Source organism: Hylobates moloch, unplaced genomic scaffold, assembly GCF_009828535.3.
Source record: "Hylobates moloch isolate HMO894 unplaced genomic scaffold, HMol_V3 SCAFFOLD_11, whole genome shotgun sequence".
NCBI lineage: Eukaryota > Metazoa > Chordata > Mammalia > Primates > Hylobatidae > Hylobates > Hylobates moloch.
This window is the reverse complement of record NW_026652286.1, coordinates 18415335-18438947: the sequence shown is the minus strand read 5'-3', so window position 1 is coordinate 18438947 and position 23613 is coordinate 18415335. Positions and strand designations below refer to the sequence as shown.

Genomic DNA, 23613 nt, shown 5'->3' with positions numbered 1-23613 from the left:
TTAAAAAGTAGGACTAGTCACTCCCTTTATAAATTTCTAAGGATACAGAAAAGAATGCAAAAGTAAGTCCTAAGAGATATAAAGAAAACAAAAATGAGAATATGAAGATAGAGAAATTTTTTGAGATTGACAATATTAAAAATAAAAACTTTCTATTGCAAGTTTTTGATCTGAACAGGTGAAGCTGACTTTCACCATCAAGGGGCAGCTGGGTTTCAGTTGTATTGTACAAAATATGCTTTTCAAAATAATGGTTCCCACAAGGTAGATGTAAGTTTTATTTACATTCATATACACAGTGATGGTTAAATATTTGTCTAGGTGTTACTATGAAGGCGTTTTTTGGATGTAACATCTACAGTCAGTTGTCTTTCAAGATTACCTTCAATAATGTGGGTAGGACTCATTCAATGAATTGAAGACCTAAAGAGAAAAAGCTGAAGCTTTCCAGAGAAGGAATTCTGCCTCAAAAATGTGACATTAAAACCCCTGCCTGATTTTCCTGTCTGCTAGCCTGTCTTCAGGTTTTAGAATTGCCACCCCCCTACTCAAGTGAGCCAATTTCTTAAAATCATTACCTCTGTCTCTGTCTGTATCTCCATCTCTCTTTACCTATGTATCAGTCCATTTATCTACCTATCATTATCAGTAGGATATATGTGTGTGAATGTATGTGTGTATATATATGTATGTGTGTACTATGGATTCTGTATCTTGAGAACCCTAACCAATAGACACACTTAAATATACACATGCATATTTATACACATATGCATATATACACATGTACATACATATACAAGAACTGAAATTTAATAAGTTCGGAAAACACCGAGATAAGCCAATATCTATAACAGAAGAATTTCTCTAAAAGTTGCCATGCATGTCACCATATTTCATCATGTATACAGTATTTATCAAACTTGTTTTTCCATGGAACTCTTGTTACAAAGCATCCTCTGAAACTTGTGTTAGATAGAAACAATTTGGACTTTTTGCAATGGGTTTGCTGCCAGAACACAGGTGTCCTGAAGATGACTCCTAAAAGCCAAACTGGAAAAGAATAGAGTCATATAAACATCATCATCATTGGACACATAGATTTGGGCCAGTCCACCACTGCTGGCCATCTGATACACACACGTGGTGGCACTGACAAAAGAAACATTGAAAAAGCTGAAAAAGAGACTGCTGAGTTGGAAAAGGGCTCCTTCAAGTATGCCTGGGTATTGGATAAACTGAAAGCAGAGCACGAACATACTGCATCATACCACCTCATCCAACTGCAAGCCCCTTTGCTGCCTCTCCAACCTGTCTCTAAAATTGGCGAGAACGGTACTGTCCCTGTGGGCTGAATGGAGACTTATGTTCTCAAACCCAGCATAGTGGTCACCTTTGCTTCAGTCAATGTTAAAACTGAAGTAAAGTCTATTGAAATGCACCATGAAGCTCCGAGTGAAGATCTTCCTGGGGATAATGTGGGCTTCAATGTCAAAAATATGCCTGTCAAAGATGTTCATTGTGGCAATGTTGCTGGTGATAGCAAAAATGACCCACCAGTGGAAACAGCTGGCCTCACTGCTCAGGTGATTATCCTGAACCAACCAGGCCAAATCAGTGCTGACTGTGAATCTGTACTGGATTGTCACACAACTCAAATTGCTTGCAAGGTTGCTGAGCTGAAGGAAAAGATTGATTGCAATTCTGGTAAGAAGCTGGAAGATGATCCTAAATTTATTAAATGCTGATGATGCTGCCATCCTTGATATGGTTCCTGGCAAGCCCATGTGTGTTGAGAGCTTCTCTGACTGGCCTCCTCTGGGTTGTTTTGCTGTTTGTGATATGAGACAGACAGTTGCTATGGGTGTCATCAAAGCAGTGGATAAGAAGGCACGGTCATCAAAGGTGCCATCAAAGCAGTGGACAAGAAGGCAAGGTGTTGCCAAGGAGCTGGCAAGGTCTGCAAGTCTGCTCAGAAAGCTCAGAAGGCTAAAGGAATGTTATCCCTAATACCTGCCACCCCAGTCTTAGTCATTGGTAGAAAACATTCTCAGAACTATTTGTTTCAGTTGGTCATTTAAATTTAATAGTAACAGACATATTAATTATAACAATGCATTGTTAAACCTTCAGAAGGAAAGAATGTTTTGTGGACCATTTTGGTTTTTCTGGTATGTGGTCATTTTAAGTTACTTAAAATGGTATGTGGTCATTTTAAAAATTGGTAATTTTTAATGGAAACAACTTAATTTCTGGTATGTGGTCATTTTAAAAATCAGTACTTTTTAATGGAAACAACTTAACCAAAAATCTGTCACAGAGTTTTAAGAACATTAAAACAAACTTTAATGAGAAAAAAAAAAAAAAACAATTGGGAAATTCTCAGTTAGCATTTGAGGGAAACAGAGAAAGCTTGGAGTAGCTTCCCCAGGGAGGTGAATGAAGAGTCAAGGAGGGGTAAGTCAAGTGTTTTTTACAAAGCACCTGTAACTTAGATATTTTATGGAGCACAAATATTGCACAATTGGTTAGTCTATTTTATTTGCTTTCTTTATAAATAAAGTAGATATTGAAATATGCAAAGTTTTGGGTGTTAGCAAAAGTTAGAGGCAAAAATCAAGAGGGTATGTAATACTAAATCATTTAAAAATTATATGTATAAAATGCTTAGACTATGGAAATATTTTCTTCCATTTATCCACACTATTTACCTAAGCCAGATGACTGGCAATTTTATCTAAATTTCTCCCTCATCATCTCACTTCAGGTGGGTTGCAAAAGCATATCATTACACTTCTTAATTTTACTGATATCTATATCCTTGCCTCAATCTTTATTGCTTTAAAAGGGTCAATTATTTTCAAGCTACATTTAAAAATAGCTTCTATGTTTGAATGTTTGTGCCCACTCTCCACCTCGTCCCTATAATTCATACGTTGAAATTCTAACTTTCATGCTGATATTAGGAAGTGTGGCCTTTGGGAGATGATTAGGTCATGAGGGTAGAACACTCATGATTGAGATTAGTGCCTTTATAAAAGCATCCCTAGAGAACTGGCCCATCCTTTCCATCATGTGAGTACACAGCTGGAAGGCACCATCTATGAACCAGAAACAGGGTCCTCATCAGATATTGATTGCACCTGTCAGTGCCTTGGTCATAGCCTTCCCTGCCTCCACAGTGGGAGGAATAAATATCTGTTGTTTATTAACCACTCAGTTTATGTATTCTTGCTATAAAAGCCCTAATGAACTAAGACAATAGCCTTACAGGTTCTCCTCAGTTCAATCATCAAAGGATTCTCCTTGCTGTAGCCAACATGATAGTCTTAGAAAATGAATAAGATCTAATTACTCTGAGGATTAAACCTGTTACTTTAATGATAAGATCCAAACTCAGACGGTCCATGATGTGGATATTAATAAGCCATGATTCTTCTCACTTTGGATCTTATTATGAAAGTAATGGAACAAATTGAGTTAGGATCTTCCTTCAGATCTATCCTTTACCCTATCCCCACATCAACCCTTAATCCAAACAACCAAATATTATTCTGTTTCCTCGCTCAGTTTTCTCCAATAGTAGATGCCTTGCTTATGCTTTTCTCATTGCTTAGGATGCCAGCCAATAAGCCACTGAGATGCAAAGGAGGAGCCGTGTCTAAAAATTGTACCCAGACTTAGATGAGTAAAAAGAAAGAAAATAGATCTAGGCAATTAGAAACCTGTACAATTGCTTCAAACAAAGGATGGGGAATTCAGAAATATATTTCCAATTAAAAATTATACATACATAAGTATATGGGATATTTGTGGTGTACCTGCAAGTTTTAATTAATTAGGGTCAAATGCTAATAAGTGATGCCGTATCTCCATTTTCTCCTTTTTTTTTTTAACATTACAATTTTAAATGTATGTTAGTATACTCTGAAGCTAGACGGCTTAGTGTATAATTACTGCAATTGAAATAGTATATGTATACTTATGATAAAAAGGGACAAATATGTCGTACTAACAATTTATATCTTAAAAACCTAAACTTATAACCTTTCTGCTACTCAATCAGTTCTTTTTTCTCACTTAAAAATTTAATTTTCTTATTATAATTGTAATATGACTTTTTTATTTAAAATTTTAAAATATAGATATGAATAAAAATAAGTGTGTTCATATGTGTATTGAAAAATACTTGTTAACATTTTATTTTTGCTTATGTCATTCTATCCTTTCATTTATGAAAATGTAATCTTTTTTATTTATAAAACTGGATTGAATGATAATATTACATTGTAAACTGTTTTTCTTTAATAAGATATACTATGTTTATCTTTCCATGACATCACGTATTTTTCATGGAAAAATATTTTTAAAATATTTTTCAAAGCTGCATAATATTGCATAATATGAGACTGCTATAATTTAATACATTTTCTATGACTGGGCATTAAATTTACTTTCATCATTTTATTATTACAAGAAGTAAACTACAATAATATCCTTATAGCCATATAATTGTAAAAAGCCTTCCTGCCGCCTTTAGGATTGATTTGTACAGGATAAATTGCTACATCAAGAGGTATGCAAGTTCGATATACTAATAATGGGTTGTCACGTTTGTCTTCAGAAATACTGTAACAGATTTATTTCCATTAACAAGAAATGAGAATCCCTGTTTTCTGCACTATTGCCAGATTTAGCTACCTAACCATTTCTAAAATGATTCTTTAGATATTTTTCAACTTCTATTTGCAACCAAATTCCGTCAAGTCCTTATCTTTTCTATTCTGGTTTTCTTTTATTTAAATAAAATAAACTTCCACATGGAAAATATGACTTGTAAGAAATAAGTCCAGAAGCAACTGAATAAGCCTAGAATACAAGAGCAATGAAAGGGAGGCAGCTCTTGCAAAATTTCTAGGAAGGAAATAACAACAAAAAGATACAAGAACTTGACTATGTGATTTTACAGGGCCCATGCCTATTACTTTATTAGCCAGTTAGGTAGTATAACAAAATCAGAGAAGAGTGTGTGATTGTGTTGGTTCATTATTTAGGTCAACATAAATTACCTTTATTAAAGAAGAATTAGGTTTACAATCAGATAAGGTAAACGTGTGGTAAGATATTAAAATAGAAAATGATAAAATTCTACAGGATGTTGAGGTTGGACCTTATAGTCAAGTGGATAGAACACTTAAAAAGTAAAGGAAAAATAATAAATTCAATTGTCTGATTTTTAAAAATTAGTCACAAAAATAATGATACATTCACAAATCCCTATAAGCAAGAACTATTTAACTAAGCAAGCTGACATTGACATTCAGCTGATATTGGCAAACAACAGCAGAAACCTGACTATGGTGCATAGTGGGTTAGAAAACACAAGACTGTCCTTGTGTCCATTTTTACACCTATGCAGCCTCACTTCACACAATCTCACAATACCCATCTTAGTTTAACCAGGCAACCTGTACATTCACATTTCAGGAGTTTTCTAGATCACCACAAAGGGCACTATTTTACAGAATGAGTGTAATTAAAGCATTCCATTCTTATCATCTACATTTTCCTCTCTAGAAAATACAATTGTTTCATTTCAGTAAAGCCTGTGTGTGAAATGAAGAACAACCCGATGAATTCTTTGTACTCAAGAAATATTACATATAAGCTTTTCTTTCCCTTTGGGAATTTCCCAGAATTAAGGAGGGCTTCTACTCTGCCTGGTCAGCTAGGAGAAATGCTTGTCAGTGAAGCAAAAGCAAGACATTTAATTATTTTAACACAAGATGGTAGCAGTAAAGGATTAGAAGAAAATACCGTCATTAGCTGAGAAGGCAGCACTCTTCCTCCAGCAAGAACTGATCACTGTCATAAAAATATAAATGAATTAAACAGGTAAAAAGTATGAGACAACTGAAAAGGTGGTATCATGTGGTCCTCCATCATTTCTTTAGAAATGCGTAATCTTTTCCCGTTAAAGAGTGATCAGGGAAAAGGGACTGAGGCTGGTGTGAAGAGAAACAAGTTCGAGACAAAACCTGAGATTCTTAAGCAGGGAGACATTTTCCATGTGTGCTCTAAAGCAACTTCTCACAGGTTTCTCCATTGTTGGAGCTGGACTGGAGAGAGACAAAGAAATGACTCACTCTAGATTCACACTAAAGAAACCCACCCTGGTTTCACATTAATTAGCAGGTGGTATTTTCCATGGTTAGGTAAGAGTATAACTGTATTTTCTCCACTCTACTCTTTTTATTTTTTAACTCTTTGAAAGTATGCTAAACAGCATCCTGGCAATTGTCAAAGCGCTGTATGTGTGTGTGTATGTATGTATGTGTGTGTGTGTATGTATGTGTGTGTGTGCACGTGTGCATGCATCTGCCTGCTTGTATGTATGAGTGCGATGCTACCTGTGTGTAAATATTCTTACAGTGACATGGTACTTGACCATTGCTATCCTCCATGAGCCATATTTACAGGGAAGATTAATTAAGCAGAAGCCTAATTTTTATAAATGATCTATGTTCCTTTTACAACACAGGGGTTGTTTAGAGTTGCTGTGTGATCACACATTTGCAGCTTTATTCCTCAGATTTTAATGCTGAAACCAGGCTGTCATTAACACTTGCACTCTCTTATTCTGATAGAGCATAACAGTTTGCAGTTTAATTAAAGGGCTATTGGGGGTGGTGACAGTGAGGGTGGTGATGGTGTGGATTTTAGAACATCAGGGTATCCAATAGCCACAAACACACGGTGCTATTTAAGTTGTACCTTTAACCAATTGCAGTTGGCAACCATCAGAACACAAAAGAAGCCAGAAAGGGGAAAAAATGACATATTTTAAAAAGAGTGAAGGGATTGATTTTTACATCAGTCACTTGAATGAGTGATTCTCTCCAGAGGGTGCAGGGAGGAGGCGCCTCTCTAAATGCTAGGAGTGTCTATGGATTTGAATAATGGATTAGGAAGTACACAAACATCACGATTTTCAGATTTCTCCTGCTGAATCAGGACAGCTTGTCCAAAGCTTCAGGGAGAAAGCTATTCTTTACCTTGGAAGCACTGCGACAGGGGGCCTGAATAATGACTTTGCAATAGGGAGAGGGTCCCCAAAGACCAATGTTGGATGCCTGTGAGTTACAATGATCAGAGGTGGTTTGCTCTAGGTGGGTGGGCCTTGGAGCACTTTCCTGCTTGTCATTTTTATTCCATTAGGGTGTGTGTGGGGTAAAGGAACTGCAAATTCAGAATGCTTTGGGGAGAGCAGGTTGTGAGGGGAGGGCTGGGGGAGGGATCTTAATTATTTCCTTGACTAGATTGTTTAATGGTGCCATCCTTAGAGACCCCCTTGCTGCCAGCTTGTTACTCATTCCCAGAGTGAATATTACTTTAGTAGATAGAGTTCTGAAGTTTGTATGGCATCTGAATTGAGAAATAGGAAACATTTCTTTAAAAAATAATGAAACTCTTCAGACTACAAGAATTGGGGATTCGGTTAATATCCACTCTTGTATCTTAAGAAATAATTACATACTAAGAACATGCTACAGGGACCGATGTAAACAATCAAGGCCTCTAACACATTCTTTGAAAATAAAATATACATATACCTTTACCTTGACCAAATAAGGGAAAAGGTGAGCGGAAAGTTCAGCTGTTTGGCAAGAAGAGGAGTAAGTAATTGAGTGGGAGGAGGAGCATAACGAAGTCATTTTCCTCATCAGTGAACAGCACCAAACAGTTGCAGGATGGAAGCCGACAGTGTTTTTAAAACAAAAAGCAGAGTGAGTAGCCATATGTGAGGCTATGTAAACAGGACACTTTTGATCCCAGGAGTTAACAAAGACAATGCCAGAAAAATGAGTCACTCAAGCACTGCCACAAAAGCCAAGGCTGAGGTTGGGGCTGAGTCATCTCATAATCAAATCTAAACTCATGTCCCTGCCTCTTTGTCCAGGTCCCCTGCTTTGGGCAGGTGAAATGGAATCCTAGCTGTGTCTCCTCTCAACATGGACTGGGTAGATAAATAAGCCAGAAAATTTCAGGATTTTTGAAAATTACTTTAACTGTAACTTTTCTCACTGAATTAGTCAACCCTTCTTTTCAGGTTGGTATCTATATTTGGGGACAAACTGTACTGAAAATGATAGCATACTCCAAGGACTCCTCAATAATAAACTCAAGGAATTATTCACATGCACGTCTGGCCAAATCACCATGATTTGGTGAATAAAAATGTCTACAGAGAACACCTGTCCTCTGCCTCCCTCAGGAAGTCCTTGCATCTTGAAGAGCTGACTTTTGTCTCTGACATCTAGGTTTAATGCTAAGCTTCGTCAGCCAATGTGCCTAAGACAAGTCATTGGCTAAGACACACACATGACCTTCAAAGAACTAGTAGGTTTTTTGGTAAGATAAGCTATAGAAACATATAACCTTCAAAAATAACAGTTAAGTAAAATATTTTATTTTGATTCTGTGAATGAATGTATAGACAATCAATATTGTAGAAGTGGCAAGGAGAACATTTAAAATATATACAATATATAAACATATATATATGCACACAAGTACAGAAGATTTATGTGCCTGTGTATGTTTGGTCTGAGATGTATTTCAAAAGGAAGATAGATGATCCTGAATCTCTTCAAAATGAGTGGCATTTAGATAGGTAGAAAGAAAGAAGGAAGAGATTCTATTCACATTGAAACACAGATAAGCCTTCAGTGCAAAGACAATACTTGTCTTGACTCACATTTAAGTAGGATGCAAGGCAGTTAAAAACATTCCTTGAATCCCCAGAACTCCTTGCAAACTTTATACATAGACGCTCTTGAGGATGGCCAACATAACACATTAGTAGAAGAATCAGAATTTGCAACCAAGTGTTTCCTGACTTCAAAGCCCACAGTGTTGACACTGCATGTACTAGATTAAGGTAGATAATTTGAGAAACTGGCAGCTTCGACTTTCTCAATGACTTAAAAGCATGTAGTAAAGTCAAGTAGATGACAGACGTGCCCGTTATTAGAGACTTTTTACGTGCTCAGAATTAAAACATAGAATGTTTACTTAAATTTAGAAATACTTTTTCATACATGTGCTTTCATTTGTTCTTTTAATTCTAAAATCAAATACTGTCAACCAGCATAACTTCAATGAGAATTCAATCAGGCTAAAGAATCATCTCTTTCAGCAAGCCTAATGACTTTCACCTTAGTCTCTATTGTATTAAGGGAACCTACTATTTTATTTCTAGCCTCTACCTTCATTTCTCCTTTATTTTTTTTAATTTAATGGCAAAACATAAATAAAACACTTAATTACACAGACACCATTGCCATAGTTGGTGACATGGATCAAACTGTTTTGTTGACCAGAAAAAACAACACCTGCATGGGACAGTTAAATGTTCGTTTGGGAGTTGCCCTGTGGAAGTCCCAATGTTGGGTGTATAAAGAAACCTCAGGTTGTCAAACAATGCACGTGTGAAAAAGTAAGGGTTGCAAAGATCTATAGTAATGCTAGTGTTGATTTTTATAAAATGAGTCCCTGCATTTTTAATATTCTGGAAATGTAGAAAGTAACTTATTCTTTTTCAACATAGAGTAATTTTGAATTAATTCACTCATGAAAGATACTCTGTTGAGCATGTAATCCTGAACAAAACAGGGTTCCTACCTTTAAGTGTTTCTCCAAATTAGAATTTAAAAATCTGTTTATATTATGTTTGACATATGACATGTTGCATATATCAATTAATGGAATTAAATTTTTTGCAGATTTTGTATGATATTTGAATTCTAATTTTTTGGTAGTCTTGGTAGACTAATGGCTCCCCTTGGAGCAATAAAATTGCCTTGGGATATAGTTGAATTGGAGATAAATAATAAAATGTATGAAAATAAATTCTAAAGAAATAGTATAAATAGTTCTGTCTAAAGTGAAATAGCTACGACTAGCACTCACAGTAGGACAAAAAAACAACTTTAGGAACAGAAGTATTTTTTACATTTATATTCTGAGGAATCTTTATTATTAACAGTGGCCTACATTTTTATTACTCAAGGCTAAAGATCTCTATATATCTACCTTTTAACCATATTTCCAGAAAAGTACAGATGTAGATATGTATGTAAATATATGTAGGAGGTATGAATTTCAGTCCACAATCAGAAGAAGCAGGAGATATCATAGTTTTTTTTTTTTTTTTTTTTTTTCTCTTTAAAGTAGATTTAATACCTCAGAGTTCTTACCAGTGAAATACAGGAATTTCACTTTGAGTAATTTTGGGTTATTTTCTTACCAGTATTTAAATATGGAGGTGACTGAAATCTTAATTGATGGAGGCTGTCATTTTAAAAATTGCTCCTGTTACCCTATAATGCCGTGGTCAGTTGGCAGTCCCTGCCCTCTGGCTATTGAAAACTGCTGTTCTTCCAGCTTTGCAACAACATAGATGAACTTGGTGGACATTATGCTACATGAAACAAAACAGGCACAGAAAGACAAATACCGTATGAACTCACTTATATGTGAAATTAAAGTGCAACATAGAAACGGGGTAGAAGGGTGGTTACAAGGAGTTGGGGAAGTGGGAAAAATGAAAAGATGTTGGTCAAAGGATAGAAACTTCTAGACATGTGATAATTTTTGAGACCTAATATGCAGCATGGTGAGTACAGTCATCATGTGTACAACAATGTATTATATACTTGAAATTTGCTAAGAGAGTAGATCTGAAGTATTCTCACCACACACATACACATAAGAGATAACTGTATGAGGTGAGGGTATGTTAATTAGCCTGATTGTGGTAATCCTTTTACAATGTATACATATATCAAAACATCACTTTGAGTACTTTAAATATACAATCACGCATTGCTTAGCTACAGACATGCATTCTGAGACATTTGTCGTTAGTTGATTTTGTCTTTGCACGAACATCGTCATGTGTACTTTCACAAACCTAGATGGTATAATCTACTACACACCTATACTATATGGTATAGCCTATTGTTCCTAGGCTATAAACCTGTACCACATGTCACTTTACTGAAGGTTATAGGCAACTGTAACACAATGGTAAGTATTTGTGCATCTAAGCATATCTCACATAGAAAGGGTATGATAAAAATACGATATGAAAATCTTATGAGAACACCATTATATGTGCAGTCTATCATTGACCAAAACATCTTTATGCAGTACATGGAGTATATAATTTTTATTTGTCAATTATACTTCAATTAAGTTGGGAAAAAAAAAAACAAAACACAGAACAAAACTTCTGATCTAAGCTGGTTCTGAGATGACCCTTAAATAATCTTTCCTATTGGCCTGATAGTCCACATCTGGGATGCAGGGACGTGCCACCAGCCTCTGCCACCCTGTCTCTGTCTTCTCCTTAATGTAAGGAGAGGTTAAAACTTCCTCTCTTGGATGGAAGCTTCTACCTCCCTTACCTCCACTATTCAAAACACTTCTTTCCATCCATCCCCCTCATCTTCTCCTTTCTGGGCCTTTAGAAATACAGAAACATTCTTAATTTCCTCTGTTATATAAAGAACTTACATACTAGATAATTTGGAAGTTTATTTCTCACTAACCCTATTGTGAAAAATATTTGAGGAAGTTTTCTCTATTGAACAATGCCACCCAAGCTATGAATGTACATTAGATCAGTGCAAATCTAAGCATGCAATACTTAGAATTTATTTTTAACTATGTCTAACAGGCAAATCAATTATATTCCAGTCATTTAAAACAATCATTTAATCCAACAATCACAGTTTTGTTGACTTGAGTTCCTTATAAGCTTTCCTATCATTTCCCTCCCTTCTACTTCCTGGTCAGAGATCAGGCACTGGACAAGCTCATGCGATATGTATTTTTTTTTCTTAAATGAATGCTTTGCAATTGAATCATCCAGATAATTAAAACGATCAAACTTCTCGGTGTCAGACAGACATATCCCTTTTCAAAAATCATTTGATAGTAGATACAAGGCATCTCAAAGACTTACAGTAGAGAAAAGAAAAAGCGGTTGTTAAAATAGCCTTGTACAGTCACTATAAACAGAATTTTTAACACAAAAACAAGGAGTACGATGTTTACAATCCAAAAAAATGCTTTAAATAGAATATTTCTGTAATGCAACATCTTGTGTTTTCATATTTCCCTCATATTCAAACATATTCTTCAACATAAAGAAAAAGTCTAATATATTTGCATAGTAAGAAGAGTTGAAAACATCAGATAATATTAAGAAACTGAAATAATAATATACAGTGCTTTTATTTCTATATATTCTAAAAGTGGGTATTTATACTTATAAATTGATACATGAAGAGTTACTATCAAATTCATATTTTAAAATATAAAAAATACCAATGCACTGTTTAAATGCTGGCATCACAAGGATTAAGCTATAATTATTTTCTTGAGGACCTGTGGGTTTCGAAGTGGTACATATGCTTATGTACAATTATATATAGCCAGGGAAAAAGACTAAGCAAAGTAGTATAAAAGTATAATGAATCTAGTAATAGCTAAAAAATTAAGGCCTTGTTTGTACATCTATAGATAAGCAAACTTCACTTTTTAAAATGATGTCTTGCTTTCTTTAGAATCACTTATACTCAAAATGATTAAGCATTTTAATTTTTATAGTTACACTTGCATTTTATCCATGTTACACTTCCTTGCAGAAATAACAGTCTTGGGGAGAGGGAGAAGTGGTTTGGGGTTGTTTCAGGCAGCATTTTCCTCATTTATTTGATAAATATTTATTGTGTTAGTTACTAAGCATACAGCTGTGAATAAGACACAGTTTAATCCCTCACACAATCAAAACCAGGTCATTATTAAATTAACAATGATTATGCTTCAAAGCATATATAGACACAATTTCTTGATATTGAATTAACCAATTGTTTTTCCCGGATGTGCATACTAGGAACACATAAGTACACAGACATTTTATTTCCAGCAGTAATCTTGGCTATACATTAACTCTTTCACTACATATTTTGCATGTCTTATTGTCTCCATGGTTTTATTATTTAAGGAAACCTAGACAATTCTTCTAAAGGTAACTGGATAATTCAAATAAGAAAATTCAACAAAAGTTGAAAATGGATATTTTACATTTAAAAATGGGTCATAGTCAGTTTATCGTCTACTCCTAAAGTTCAGTTTAAAAAGGTAATTCTTTTCTTATACACTCGAACAGTACTATTACAGAAAGATTGCCAGTTTATAATATTTCGAGAATAGAATAGAATAGAATTAGAGGTTGTTAAAGTAAGCTATCACTGTATAACAAAACCAAACTTAACTGTATAAGACAAAAATCATTTTATTATGCCCTTATGTTCTGTGGTTTATGACTTGAGAAAAGGCACAGTGCAGATGTCTCTTCTCTGTTCTACAACGTGTGAGTTTTCGGCAGGGAAGACTAAAAGATAGGAAGCGGCATGAAGTCTGGGACTGTAACCGTCCGAGCACTCGCCCTCTCATAGGTCTAGATGTTGATGTTGACTCTTAGCAGGAATTCACTGGGGCTGTCAGACAAAAAAGGAACATGAGGTCTTTCCACATTGTCTTCTTCACAGTCTGGTGACCGAATTTCGCTAGTGAGCTTCTGGTCAGAAGTTGTATCTCCTCTTATGACCTAGTCACGTGGTTTCTATCTTGCCATAGACAGAGCCCTACACACATACAAAGAGACCAGGGACCCCATATTTTAATAAAAGGATGTGAATGGCACAATGTCAGCAGAACATGGAGAATAAGATATTTTACCGTAGCCACATTGGGAAATCCAATTTCCCACAGAAACACCGGAAAATTAAAGTCTTGTATTCTCCTCAGGTTTTTTTTATGGTTGTGCTTGATTTTTTTTGAAAGACTAAAGTACTTAACAACAAGTACTATAGTATAATAAAAACATGTGAGTATAATAAATAAATAATTTTATTGTTATTTTACTCTTATTTTAGATTATAGCTAGAATAATTATTCCAGAGATGTGATTTTTATGACTCAGTGGATCATAAACCAATTTAGTAGCTAAAATCTTAAAAATAGTGTTTTTAAATAATTGAAATTTTATATGTTAGAATAAAATCTGAACTATTGGAATACTTTGTACATAATAAGATTTAAATATTGCTTCAGGAAACCTTTGTTTCAAATTTGTATGTATATGTGTGTGTTTGTGTATTTGGATATGAGTTCGATGTATCATTTTAGTTTTCAGTCAAAGATGTCTGAAAGCCACTTCTCTAAACTATAGGAAGGGGCTTCTAGAAAAATATTATAAATTGTGAATTAGGAAATGAAGTAATTCTATTAACCAAGGTTGTTGCATATAAACTGGATAAAATGGTACTATTTGTTAGTAAAAATTATTTTACTTTTAAAATAAATCAGACCCTTTCTCCTACAGAGACCACAAAAAAGATCTACTGTCTACTCAGGATGTCTTAAGTTTAGTGATAAAACCAAATTATTTACAGATACATCCATTTTTCTCTTCTTCACTTCTGCATAAGGGAAGAGAGATAGGGAAAAAAGATAAAAGCAACCTGAAATTGTCTAAAGAAAGAGTACTAAAGAACAAGGTTAAAAGGATAGAGAATATAGCCCCTGTTTTATTATTTCTGAAAGCGCATTCCTACTGGATCTGTCATTTGCTGGGATGTCATAGGACATACTCTTTATGATCATTTATAAATGGGGATCTGATGATGGGTTTTGTCACTTTGGCCCATAAATGAATCCTGTCCAGAGTTAAAGGGAAAGGGGCATCAGTGAATGTTACATATAGTTGATGGTGTTCCCAGTGGGCTTTTCCACATAAGAAAACATTTTTTAAAGTAGTTTGTGATAAACAACATCCAGGTCTAACCTACTCTTCATGCAAAACATTCGCCTGAGTTCCCTAGATTGAAACTTGCAATTAAGTAGCTGTCTACATTTGGAAATACGTCCAATAAACTGCAAGGCCATGACGGAAAGACTCAAGACGTGGTCTTTCCTTAGGTGAAATCAACTCTGCTCTAGAACTGATTGCAATTCTGGTACCCTCAGACAGAGTAAATATGAGTTAGTTAATTATGATCATTCATTCATGTTTTTATGTGTTCAACAGTTCATCAAATGCTTACTAAGTGCCTACTATGTGACAGGTGTCATGCCATAACTAGGTAATGCAATAGTAAACCGAGTAATTTTCTTACTCTCATGTGGTTTGCATTGAAAAGTTTAATTGTAGAGAATAACTATGACAGGCAATATTTCTGTAATATTTCAAGTGTTTTTTCTTATCTCTTTGTGCACATAAATGTTACTGTCTCATAAGTTTTGTATCAAAACAGTCATCAAGCCCCAGTGTGTAATGTTTCCCTTCCTGTGTCCAAGTGTTCTCATTGTTCAATTCCCACCTATGAGTGAGAACATGTACCCTAGAACTTAAAGTATAATAAAAAAAGAAAAAAAAAGAAAACTACATGAAAAAACTAAATAAAAAATAAAAAATAGTTGAACTATAAAAAAAAGTCATCAAGTCACCAAGAGTGACACTGCATATGTATTCTGATAGACTCAGTTATATGAATATCTTTTTGTTTGTTTAGTTGTTAAAACTTATGAAGTACTTTAAGTGAAATGAGTATTAGCAAAATAGTTGATAATTCTATGGAGAACTTTTTAGCCAAAGCATTAACTCATATATTTTGATTTAATGTCACTAACATCATTTATTGTTGTCAACTAAAGTTTTTGACCTTGTTTTGTTATTCTTTTGAAGAGGAATTATGGGGACATTATCAGGTGTATCTTAGTCGTTTTTAAAACTTATGTAATTTGTATCAAGGGCATTCTTTAATAGAATTTTGTTTAAAGAGAAAGTAGTCCTGCTTCTCAGAATGAATGAATTGCTTTTATGGTTTATATACAAAATGAGGAGGAATAATTTTCAGAAATAAAATGAATGTGTGTGTGTAGACAGGGAAAGATGAATTCACTTATTCTTATGTTTTAATTCTGAAATTGGTATTGCTGTTATTGCAGGTTTTTTTTCTGGGGAAAAATTACTTAGTACCAATTTTTAAATACTTATGAGTGAAGGTCACATCACTTAACAGACATTTTACCCTGATTTCAAATATATCTACAGGATAGTTAATGAACAAGGTGATCATATCAGTTTTCCTTTTAGAAAAGCTCCAATTTGTATCAGTATTTTCAGAGTAATTATGAAATCTGTCTTTTTTAATTCTTAAAACCATCCTTATTTAGGCAGTGAATCTTATGGTCATCTTACTAGTGAGAGACTGAGAAAGTTAAAAGAAAAGTTTAATGTGAAAAATTAAAATTCTATATAATTTTATCTTTTGTGCAAAAGAGAAGAAAGAAATTGCCAATGATCCACAAAAGAATAACTTAGCTGAGTTTTAATTGTGAGGAATGTTCTCTACATAGAAACTTCTAGATTGATGCTCTGATCTGCATAATTACTAACATTCATTTTGGTGAAAGCAAGTAACAGTGAGAGGAGAATCATTTTGAGGCTAAAATTTTGGGATTGCTAGTCCCAAAAGTTCAATCCTGTAATTAAGTTCATATATAATACCATGTCTTCCTAAACAAAATAAAACCAGAAGCGGCACTGCTGAATCTTAAAACTTCCTAGTCACAGGAAGATGCTGCATGATGAGATGGTGAAGGTAGGGGAATCAGAACCTAGATTTTAATCCTCACTTTGCCAATGGAATTGGAGTTGGATAACTTTGGAAAATTACTCATCTATTTGGGGCCTCAATTTTTTCATCTTTTAAATGAAAAAGACTCCATCCAGAATTTTCAATCTTTGTATGTGTGTTTGCATGCGGGGGGCAGGGGGGACAGTGTCAGAATATCTAGAAGCTCTTTCTTACAACTATATCTCAGGAGAATTCCTCAAGCGGAGGAAGTTGATTAAAGTGAGCTACATTGATTGAAAGGGAAGCAGGGGTACCTGGAACTCTGTCCTATTGGACTTCTCCTTACCTCCTACAGTAACTTGTGAGAGCTCTAAGAAGCACAGATTTTTTAAATGCTAGACAAAAATAATAGCTAAAGTGCTTTCTTTATCAAAGTCTCCTAAGCACGGAGATTTTACTCTGTGCAAACACTGAAGTGTTCCACTATGTTTTTAAATGGTTCATCAGGACCTCAACCACCATTCATAACTTTAAAACAATGGTAAGAAATTAACAGTTCTTCAGTGATTAATCATAATGAGGCACTGAGTTTATATAGCACTTATAAACTCACTATACACTATATTGTATCTTTTTTGTACCTCACAGCAAAAATGGATGGTTGATAGGGAAAAGGAAAGCATGATTGTTTCTGCTTTACAGATGAGGAAACTGAATCTCAAAAGTGTAAAGAAGTATGTGCCATGACAAACAACCATTGGGTGAAGAATGTACTTCATATTGTTTCTCTATCAAAGATATCTTATTTCATAATCAAAAGAATAAAAGAATGTTTTATTTGATTGAAGGGCCTAAAAGAGATAGACTTAAATACCTTATTGTTTAGGAAGATGATGAGTTTCCAAAACCACGAAATCAGTGGCAAAGAAGGAAAATCATGGGAGTTTTAAAATTTTCTCTGGCAGAAAATGTAACATAACAGAGAAGGTACAGTTGATTGCTAATCAAGTAGATAAGGAAGTCATATGAAGATGTACATTACAACAAAGTCAGTTTTAATACCGTATTACAAAAGATAACATAAGTGGTATCAGTGGTTACTCATTGTGTTTTCTCTTCAAAGTTCCTCCTTCTATGGAAATATAATTTAGCAAGAGAAATAGTGCTATATATTGCTGTGATAGGGAAGTGAATACGGGAGAAAATGGAGGTAGAATTAATACTGAAGTGGAAACAACAATATATCAGAGGACAGAAAGCTTAGATATGTTTTGCTACAAAATAACTCAGTAGTTTGAGGACAATGTCTCTAAATTTTTATAAATCTCAGTTTCCTAATTGGATTCAACAATTTTTACTTCCATTTTAGTGCAAATACTTTCTCATTTTTGAGTCCTCTTTAAGTAACTTGAAATGTCTACTGACATAACTTAGGAGATCCAAGGGAAAATGCCAAGAAGTTTTAACCATGCTGTAGTGACACATATTTGGAAAAATGCGTTCACTTCCTTGCAAGTAATATCAGTGATCTACTTGGTGAGACTAAGATGCATCTTCTGTCAGGAAATCTTGCCCACCCTTCATTATGCTTATGCTGGCCAAGCTCTTTTGGTGGCAAATGATAACAAATACAGCTCAAAACAATCAATAAAGGGAACCCATTGTCTTACATAAAAAAAAACTAAGGTAAATATGTTAAGATTTAAGAGGGAACTCCAATAGTGTCATAAGAAAATCATCTCTATTCTTGATTCTGCTTGTCTCTCTGTGGCATTTATTTTCAGGTTATACAAGGTCTTAACATGGCGGCCAAAGTCTTCAGTCATGAGTTATTCCAGATTCAGATTTCCCAGAATCTTCCAAGTAGTTCCAGTACAACTCCCCAAATTCACAGAAATTGGGACGTTTGGCTTTATGCTCTCATCTATTAGTCAGTCAATATTGCCTGGGGAATGAATTACTCTAACTAGCCAGGCCTACTACAGAGGTCAATATTAATTTTCATGGACTATACTGTTACTAATCAAGCAGGCGTCAATTTCCTAAATTGATTTAAAATTGCAACAACTTCTTGGGTAGAACTTTTCATAAATAAAGCATTTCCTGCTTTATCATCATAGCATATATCATTACCTAATATACTTATTTTGATTGGCTGATTGTCTATTCTTTTTCAACTAGACCCATAAACTGCATGAGAGCAGGGATTTTTATCCCCGACCTAGAAAAATGCATGACATTTAGGAGGGGCTCAATAATGAATAACCCTGGAGAGAAACATATATTATTATTCACAATTTATGTTAAGGACAGGAAGCTGAGGCATAAAAATGTTGAAGTGTCCAAAATTATTTATTTATTTAGTAACCAGGAAGTCTGACTAAGGAGATCAGAGACTTCACCATTAACTTTTATACTAGTTGCCAGTAGATGTTGGTTTTTATACTATGTCTACCATTTGATAGCTTTCTGAATTTTATTAATGACTAAGGGACACTGGACTCAATGTTTCCACTCTAAAATGAGGTAATATTAGCTCTGCTAACTTCACAGGAATATGAAAATGCTATTCAAATTGTAAATGAGTTTATAAATATGAGCCATTATTGTTTATGTTGCTAAAAAATTCAGGTATCATGAGAGGTCTTAATAAAAAGAATTATGTCATTTTGATAAAGGAACAATCCAGCTTCCCTGGTAATTAGTTCAAATACTGGTATATTTGATGTTTGCACATCAAAGTTTGAAGTGAATATTTAAGCCAAATCAGTATCATTAACTTTCACTTGATTAAGCTCAGACATCCCTAGGTAACTTTCTCAAACTTCTCCCATTCATAGATGACACAGCTGGGTAGAAATTAGTCTCTAAAAATACTTTCACACAACCGGCTTGTTTTCTAGTCACTGTCTGCTTATGTTATGCTCATTCCATCTGTCAATAGATGTGAGTCACACATTCGACCTTTCAGCTTCACTTGCGCACATAAATTTCTTCCAATTTCCTGTGAAACAAACACTTTTAACTCTTTAGGGTTTTGTAATTTGTACACAGGTCATCCAGAGATGATTCAAAGAACAAAGTAAGCCCTTGACTGTGTGACAAATTTGGCTTGAGCATTCTATAACTGGAACAAATTTTCTTTTATTGTTTGACTAATAAATGTAGGTCTATGTAGAAACACAGACATACATGTATTTGTATTTGTATTTTACTTGTATATGCATAAACTAAATTTTCTGGTAGCTTTCTATGATGTAGGACAACTAAAAGTAAAATAGTTTAAAGGAGGCCCATGTATGGGCTAAAAAATTCTCATTAACCTCCCCCCTTAAGTCAGTAGAGTTTTATCTTCTTACAATTCATGTGAAGAAAACACTTGGATTTTCAAGCGAAAAAGCAAAGTTTATTCCTTTCTAATGTTTACCTGTGATCATGACTGTTATATCAAATTTGTCTAATCTTTTTGACTACACACAAGAAAAATGGTATGTTGGTAGAAACACATCTCTATTTTGAGAAATCGTATTTGGACTGAGCTTAAATTAAGACTAGTTTCATGATTTAACAGAAGCTGCAAAGCTCTCCCCAAAGTCTTTTATGATAAAAAGTACACAATAACTGAATAACAAAATGATGGAATCAACAAAGGTAATAAAAATAAATGTATTATTATCTCAAAAGCTATTCTTACCCAAGACAAAAGAGGAACAACAAAACCTTTTTCTTCCGTTTCCTCCTTGGTTACCAATCTCGGAGCAGCTAAAGTGATAACGGGGGGATGTTTCTTTCAGCACTGTGGAAGGGAGCCATACCTGCAAAGCTCCAGGAAAAGGGAAAGGTATTCTAGCTTTCTGCCAAAATGTTAAGGACTACTCCTCCAGGCCCATTTCTGTTTTGCTTTTTGTCTCTCCTTTTTTTTGTTTGTTACTTGGCAAATCTGTTGTCTTCAGTCAAATTTTCTAAGTGTACTCCCTATTTTATGGATACAGGCCTAGGACTATAGAGACAGAGTTACTCCGGGGGAGATCCGTGATTATTGGTAGTATAATTGAACCACTTCATCTGAGACCAACTGAGATTACAATATTTTCCCCTTCACACACCCTAAGTGCAGAACCCAGAGATCCTGATTCACTGACCAGTGACCATTAGGTTTTGCCACACTCTATGCCATACCTCTGATCTTGTAGAAGTAGGTACTCTGAATCATGCTAGCAAACAGTATAAGCCATAATTTATTCATAATATATAAATCCTGAATGCAAGTGTGATTTCTCCTGAAAATTTTTGTTATTTTTGTGATTAAGTCTGAAATGTAGGAAGAAGGATAAAATGGCCAGGAACCTAGCAGTAGCTTATGGCAACTGGGTGCAACAATTGCTTAAAGGCTCCCCTAAACATATAGGACTAGATGAGAGCTGAAGGAAATTTTATTATGGACCAATACATAACAGGCATGGAAAAGTGAAGGCACAATACATTCCAGCTTTGTTTGCCTGGAAGTGAAAGGAGACAGAGCTCCATGAAGTTTAATACAACTCTTTGAAATAAGGCAGATCTGAGATTTAATTTAACCTCTGCAGCAGAATGATCTTGCCCAAATGGCTCAACTATAAATGGGATGAATGGAGGACAAGTGGTAGTTATAAATATCTTGAATTATGAGGATTAAATGATATGGAACACTGTCTTATTCACCATTATATTCCCAATTTCTTGGTGCTGCCAAGAAATTTCCCCCAATTCCCTGAGTTTGGCACATAGTGGGAGCCAGAATTCTATAAGTTGTTCATTTTTACTCTCTCTAAACTTCCTTTTGTTAAAAACTAATGTGTCTTCTTCTTCCAGTCTTATCAGCTCTTCCTCTTGGGAATGTGTAGAAATGGAAAAGATAACTTATCATTAGGGTATCCCTAATAAATAGGACATCATAAATGAAGAGCAAATCTGGAACAAAAAATAATGGAGATGTTCAGGAGATCAGAGGAGACATTTAATATGTGACAACGCAACCAGTCACAGGGTCTGTTGTTGTAACTCAATCTTATTAAGGACACAGCAATAATATATACCTATATAGGCTGGTCAATAATAAGTTCAAGAAAACTTGAATTTCATTTAAAAGACTAGTGAAACATCCTAGGCAAAGAACAACGCTCAAGACCCAAGCTAAGGAGAAAACTTTCTAGATATAAAATGTGTGCAAGGACTTTGTAGCACAGAAAGAGCCAACATCATGCCAGCTATGAATTTAGGTTTATCAAGAAGGCATAACCATTAAGAATACCAGCTTCTTTCCTCAGGTCAAACAAAACAAAAAATCCAAGAAGACGTAACCAGAAACTGAAGAAAACAAAATGTTGGTTGAAAAGAAAACTTGCTAGCAGGACAGTCTATCGAAACCATGATTCTTTCCAAGAAGGTGATTCAGCCAGCCTCCCCAGAGGCACATGAACCCAGGTTTGCACAGAGGAATAGGAAGTACACCACGGTGAACAGTCTGCTCCTCTAAGTCGCTAGGTATGCCCTGGCTGCACCAGTGAAGGCTTTCCATCTTGATTCTCTGTGATTTTAGGACAAATTGCTTTTGGGGTTCCTGACCCCTGCTGGAATTTGCAAAGTTGCCAGTGGGTGACTAAATTAGTGGAAAAGAGAAAAGTGAGGAGGCTCCCAAATCAGATTACTGTGTAAATATTAGAGATGCTTCAGAGGGCCCAGTGTATTTGGATGCTGGCTTCTGATTCAAAAAGCAAATTTGCTTGGCAGGTACCTGTGTCTATGGCTCTTGGCCTACTGTCCAGTTGTCAGTGTTTTAGACGAATAACTTTCTAAACTTTATTTCATGACATCTAAGTCACATTGCAAGGTTATTCTCAATAGGCGGTGAGTCAAAGGGAGGTCGCAAACAACCTTACCATTTTTACAGCCGCTTTCCTGTGGCTACAGCTTCTGAATGACAGGAAAAATATTTAAGATAGTCACTCATATTTCTTTCTCCATCAATTGATATTCTAGGAACTCTATTTACACCCTGTCTGAAACAAGCTGGCGTGTAATAGAATAATGAAAAATAATGCTATACTAGTAAGGAAAACCACTTCTACAAACTACAAGCAAGAATAGGTCAGAGAAATAGAGACCTTAGTATCAATTATATTGGATACTTTTCCAGAAAAATTTTCATAAAATTAAGATTAAATAAACCCAAACTAAATCAGATTGGCCTACGGCCAAAGTAAATGGAAGGCTGGACACACAATCTGAAATTTATCTTTCACATTTTATATTTGCACTATTCGTTTTTGCCAGTGTGTACATTTCAACAAGGTTGCTCCAAAGGTAATTTGGATATATCAAATCCCATTTAGCCTTTATTATCTATATAATTAATGGAACAGCAGTCACGACTATAATGAATCTCAACCAAACAAGTAGAAAAGCAGTAGTATACTTAAAATGGCTGGCCCCGTTGCAAGTTGGGGACTATAATCCTAAAATAAGAACATCTAGTGTCTGTAAATGCCTTTTCATTGTCAAAATGTGTTAACATGGAGTCCTCTCCAATTTTTAAATACAGAGGAAATGAACTGCCAGGGAAGTTCACTGAAATGGCCAAGGACAGGAGAATGACGTGAACCCAGGAGGCGGAGCTTGCAGTGAGCCGACATTACGCCACTGCACTCCAGCCTGGGCGACAGAGCAAGACTCCATCCCAAAAAAAAAAAAAAAAAAAAAAAAAAAGAAAGAAAGAAAAAAAGAAATGGCCAAGGAGACACTTACTCAAATGACCAGTACACTCCATCGTGTGGTAGTGGCAGCCCACATAGTGATGACTGTTTTTATTTTAACATCATTTTGCAGCCAATCTTTGTCATTTGTTTTGTTTCAACACCAC

General features: G+C 35.0%; 1 pseudogene; it reads left to right on the top strand.

Annotated features, from left to right (window-relative positions):
- Window positions 1-329: 329 nt before the first annotated feature.
- Window positions 330-2081, top strand: LOC116477231 (elongation factor 1-alpha 1-like; annotated as a pseudogene).
- The last annotated feature ends 21532 nt before the right edge of the window (window positions 2082-23613 follow it).